Source organism: Lipotes vexillifer, unplaced genomic scaffold (assembly GCF_000442215.2).
Source record: "Lipotes vexillifer unplaced genomic scaffold, Lipotes_vexillifer_v1.1 scaffold1062, whole genome shotgun sequence".
NCBI classification, from domain to species: Eukaryota; Metazoa; Chordata; class Mammalia; order Artiodactyla; family Lipotidae; genus Lipotes; species Lipotes vexillifer.
This window is the reverse complement of record NW_006772550.1, coordinates 288,346-294,147: the sequence shown is the minus strand read 5'-3', so window position 1 is coordinate 294,147 and position 5,802 is coordinate 288,346. Positions and strand designations below refer to the sequence as shown.

General features: G+C 46.1%; 1 non-coding gene across 1 annotated transcript; it reads right to left on the bottom strand.

Annotated features, from left to right (window-relative positions):
- Positions 1-3,363: 3,363 nt before the first annotated feature.
- Positions 3,364-3,436, bottom strand: TRNAQ-UUG (transfer RNA glutamine (anticodon UUG)). The gene has a single exon. It is a non-coding gene; the product is annotated as a tRNA-Gln (tRNA).
- Between the last annotated feature and the right edge of the window lie 2,366 nt (positions 3,437-5,802).

Here is a 5,802-nt window from a genome sequence, read left to right as displayed (position 1 = left end):
GTACGCGGGCCTCTCACTGCGGTGGCCTCTCCCATTGCAGAGCACAGGCCCCAGACGCTCAGGCTCAGCGGCCATGGCTCACGGGACCAGCCACTCCGCGGCATGTGGGATCTTCCCAGACCGGGGCACGAACCCTTGTCCCCTGCATCAGCAGGCGGACTCTCAACCACTGCGCCACCAGGGAAGCCCTGGCAGTTCTTTTTAAGTGCTTTTACATAGGAATTTGAATTTATTACCATGCCCGTATTCACTTTTAAGTAAAACTGACTACTCTGTGGACAAACATGTTTTCTATCACATGACAGCTCCACACCATGCAATCCCACCACAGCTGATTGGACCTAGTGAGAGCATTTGGCTCAAAAGTAGCCAATTCACTGGTAACAAATGACAAACAATCCGACATTCCCACAAGTTGGACCAAAGAGATTGTCTCGGGAATCTTAGCTTAAAGAGAGACAGAGACAGAGACACAGAGGGAGGGAATGAGCCAATTAACAGAGAGAGCTGGAACTAAAAAACTGATATAAAAAGTATTCATGGGGCTTCCCTGGTGGCGAAGGGGTTGAGAGTCTGCCTGCCGATGCAAGCGACACGGGCTCCTGCCCTGGTCTGGGAAGATCCCACATGCCATGGAGCGGCTGGGCCCGTGAGCCATGGCCGGTGAGCCTGTGCGTCTGGAGCCTGCGCTCCACAACAGGAGAGGCCACAACAGTGAGAGGCCTGTGTACCGCAAAAGAAAAAAAAGTATTCACAATAGGGGTGACCACATAATTTACCACCCAAACTGAGATACTTTTGAAAATGAAAGAGGATATGAAAAAATATTAAAATTATGCAGATGTAATTACTGGAAATTATGAAGGTGTTACCAAAAATAGAATTATAGATTTATTCCACACAATAGGTTACAAAACCACCATAGTAGGAACATTCAGATGTCATTGATGGGCTTTATGCCAGGACTACTCAGCCTCTATTTTCTGCACTTAATTCACAGATCTCACCTATAATTTCCTAAATATCTCAAAGGCCTGATGACAACTTTGTGCAACTCACAGGCTCAGGCCACAGCACAACCAGTTGATAGAACAAATGTCTGGCAGAGGCAGAGCTGGAATACTTCTCCTATAGCCAGCCAGGCCAGAGGGTTAGCTGTAGTTGTCCCTAGGAAAGCACATTCTTTATTTTATCAGTGAGCACCCTACATACTGCCCTTGAAAAAGAGGTGTTGGGACTTCCCTGGTGGTCCAGTGGTTAAAACCAGGTTCAATCCCTGGTCAGGGAACTAAGATCCCACATGCCGCGTGACATGGCCAAAAAAATGAAAAAATTTTTTTAAAATATATAGAAAAAGGACAGAGTGTGTTAGTTATGTCACATGTAATATAAGAGGTCTGGAAAAGAGGAAGATTATCGAGGACTTTTTTCAGGTCTAACCATGGCTTTAAATGACATTTACTTCAATGCACTGGAATCTCATGTTTTATCAGACAAGACCATGGTAAAGCTGAAAGTATAAAATAAAGCTCTGCCAAATCTACCCAGGCTTATCTTATTGGGATTTATTGAGAACATTTCATTAAAAATGAAAAATTCAGGACAAATGCTCAACCAGAAGGGATGCCAGGATAAGAGATATAAAACAGGCCATGCACAGTGGACATCTGATCCCAATACAGTGGCAGAGTGCAAATCAAAAAGTTATGAATTACAGAGCAGATGCCCACAGTGATGCAGAGATATAAGAATGTGTGAGACCGTGAGAACACTGAAAGGATAGAGAGAGCAACTTGTTCCTAGAGTTGTTCCTTGCCAGATTCTACTTTCACTCCATGCATAACTTTATAATTCGCCTCCATTTTCCTGAGGTAGCTTGAATAGGTCTTGGTTTAAGAACAAAAGAACCAGGCTTACCTGGTGGCACAGTGGTTGAGAGTCCACCTGCCGATGCAGGGGACACAGATTCGTGCCCCAGTCCGGGAAGATCCCACATGCCGCGGAGCAGCTGGGCCCGTGAGCCATGGCCGCTGAGCCTGCGCGTCTGGAGCCTGTGCTCTGCAACGGGAGAGGCCACAGCACTGAGAGGCCCGCATATAGAATAAAAAAAAAAAAAAAAAGAACCCAGTTACCGCAGACCACCACTTGGAGTAGTTAGAATTCTTTTGGTTACAAGCAACAGACTGGCTGAGGTTAAAAGAGAATGTATTGGGTCACATAATTATACAACCCAGCTTCCAACAGTCTGGATCTAGACCTCACATGACAGCAGCAGGACTGGCTCTGCTTCCTCTGAACAGGCTCCACACTCAGGCTCCTGACCACATCTTTCAACAGTCCAGGCTCTCTCCTCATGGGCATAGCAGCTCTGAACCACCTATCGTTACCCCAGTGGACAGAGTCTGTGTTCTAGCATTTTTTGCCAAGGTCCTGAGGTTCGCTCTGATTGGATCAGCTTGGATCACTTCCTCAACTCTGAACTAACCATGATGCCCAAAGAGATAAGATAAGCTGGTTGACCTAAACCACACAAGGCCCTCCTCTGGCACCCCAGGTAGGTTTAATTCTATCTAAACCTCAGGAGACAGACCCTGGCTAGTCATCCACCAAAGGGGCTCCCTTTTCCTCAGGGTCACAGTTTTCCTTGTGAAAAAGTGACTTAGTTCTAGCCAGTGGATTGGGAGCAAAAGCTAAGTACGCCTCCTCCAAGCTTGGCCCATAAAACCTCCCACGCATTCCTCAAAGTTGTTCTAAACATACTAAAAAGTTTTTCAATACCTAAATTAAACATTACTCTGAAATTTTTAACTTAAATAATTATAATTTGGGCTTCCCTGGTGGCAGAGTGGTTGAGAGTCCGCCTGCCGATGCAAGGGACACGGGTTCGTGCACCGGTCCAGGAAGATCCCACATGCCGCGGAGCAGCTGGGCCCGTGAGCCATGGCCGCTGAGCCTGTGCATCCGGAGCTTGTGCTCCACAATGGGAGAGGCCACAGCAGTGAGAGGCCCGCGTACCGCAAAAAAAAATAAGAAGAATTATAATTCATTAATTGAATTAGAAATTTAGTTCCTTGATTGCACAAGCCATGTATCAAGTGCTCAAAAGCTACGTGTGGCTCGTGCTACTCTGTTGGACAGTAAAGGTCTCTACAAATTCACTAGATATTCTCCCCCCAAAGCCCTCACTTTGCTTTGACTGTGATGTTGAAAAATAATGGGGCTGAATTTCCTATTTAATTGTCTCAATTCTCCTAGTATTCCTTTGGCAGTGCAGAACTGAGCCCAAGTGTCTGGGGGGGTTTTTTTTTTTTTTTTTTTTTTTTTTTTTTTTTTGGCCGTGCCACGCAGCTTATGGGGTCTCAGTTCCCTGACCAGGGATTGAACCTGCACCCCCAGCAGTCAAAGTGCAGAGTCCTAACCACTGGACCACCAGGGAATTCCCTCTGGTGCTAAATTTTGATCATTGCTCTAAGTATTCAGATAAGAGAATGTAATAAAATTTAGAATAAGTTCTAGATCCCTTTTTATCAGTATCTACACCAATATTCTACCATAATTGTTGTCTCTTGGTGTACAAATAAATAAAGGAGAAAAACAACTATCATTAAGGGTATGCCACATAATGTAGTAAAAAGGTGAGCTCACTAGAAGGTAAAAGAACTAAGTCTCAATGTCCCCTGTGCTGCCTATCATTTACTGCCTCTCAGCTCCAAATCATTGCCCTACCTGGGATGCTGGAATATTTCTCCCCTGCCTACAGCACGGTATTAACCTTTGTCAGTAGAGGGCGCTGTAGGAACACTGGGATAAGAGCATCCTTTCCTCCTGGTTGCTTCTTGCTCTTACAGTGCTAGGCTGGTGTGCAGGACACCAAGCTCTCCCCTAGCAAATGTAAGTGGCACCTCTGCAGATGGAATCCCAGTGAGTTCTAGGGTGCTAAAGCTAGCTTCTCTGCAGGAAGTTCAGCAACATCCTCCATGGGCAACTTCCCAGGAAGTTCTGAAGGAGACTTCAGCTGTACTCCTGCCCAGCAAATGGATTCCCAAGCGAGTTCCACGAGTTCCGCAGCTGGTTTCCTAGCAGGGAGTTCAGCAGCACCCCTCCTTAGGTAGCTTCCCAGGAAACTCATCAGCATCCCAGCAGGTAGTTTCCAGTCAGTCTAGGACTGTTGGCTCCCTAGCATGAGTATTTCCAGCTTAACAGCCTCAGCCCATAGCTCCAGAGTCAGTTACAAACCAATGCTGGCCCAGGCAAGCTGGTGAACTTCTCTCCCATTCAGTGGGCTATAACCACATCCTCTGCAATGAGCTCTGAGTCCCAGGCATGTGAAAGGTCTCCCCTTCCAAGTTAGCCCTTCCTTGGGTACTCTCTCAGAGCCCTAGCGTATATTTTAGAGTTCTTTTCTATCCCCCTTAGTAAAGTTCCTGTAAATAATAACTCTTTATAGGCAACTTCCTTGTTCAAATTACTGTTTGGTTTCTATCTCCTAATTGGACCTTAACTGATATACCTCCTTTGCAGTTCCTTGCCCAGCTGACAGTGGGCGAGATATCTCACATCTCCAGGCACTGTTGAGTCTTTCCTGGAATACAGAGCTATCGGATTAGCTCAAAGCTAGAAAGATACAGCTACAATCCTTGGAGATCCCTGAAATGCCAGTTGATACCTATTAAGAAGCAACATCACCATTTTTCACGCAATTATGAAAACCACTGACTTCTCAGAGAAAACACGAAAACTATCACAGTTCAGGTTTTGCTATAACCTGTGGAAGTAGAGAAATGTCTTGCTGAAGTAAATAGTGAATGAAATTCTGATATGGTCCCACTCACTATCCCATTGGCAGATTTTTCCCCATATTTAACATTGTTGAATAGCAGTTTCTGTGAATGTGGATCTCCAGAGACCATGAAAGCGCATGTAAGATGCACTCCACGCAAGACTATAGCTAATTTGAGTTTTCTTGTGCTACTGGAGGAGCTTGGCAAGGCAGGTGTCTTCAATTATTCATGCTGGCTTCCCTGTAAACCAAACCTTATTCAGGCTCTTAACCTGCCCACCTGGAAGCCCAGTGCTGTGGAAAACCTTTGTGAAGGCAACATGATATTCTCTGGGCTGTGTGACCTGCCTGGTCCTCAGGCCTCAGGCTTGGGGGACTCTGCTCTATGGGAATTTCAAACAGAAATCGTACTGGGGTAAAAATACCATGAAACTTTCAAGAACAGGAGTCATTAGATGAAGAAATCACACTGCTATCAAGCAGAGATCACCAGTTCTGATTCCTTAGTGTCCAGACTTGGCAGAAGAAGAAAAAGTGGAAGGAGATGAGGGGATGGGGTGGGTTTGGGGGGGATGCACTAACACCACCAAATCTGGCTGGTTTGAGCACTTAAAAGAAACCGGTAAATAAAAGAATCTCTGCTATTAAAATAAGAGAGTGGGCTTCCCTGGTGGCGCAGTGGTTGAAAGTCCACCTGCCGATGCAGGGGACGCGGGTTCGTGCCCCGGTCCGGGAAGATCCCACATGCCACGGAGCGGCTGGGCCCGCAAGCCATGGCCGCTGAGCCTGAGCGTCCGGAGCCTGTGCTCCGCAACGGGAGAGGCCACAGCAGCGAGAGGCCCGCGTACCGCAAAAAAATAAATAAATAGAGAGAAAGAGAGAGGGAGATTCATATCAGAAAACAGGAGAGCACTAGGACATCAAACCTAATCTAAATTAATTTTAAATAAAGTTGACCCTTGAAAAATGCAAGGGTTACAGGCACTGATACCCCATGCAGTCAAAAATCCATATATAACTTT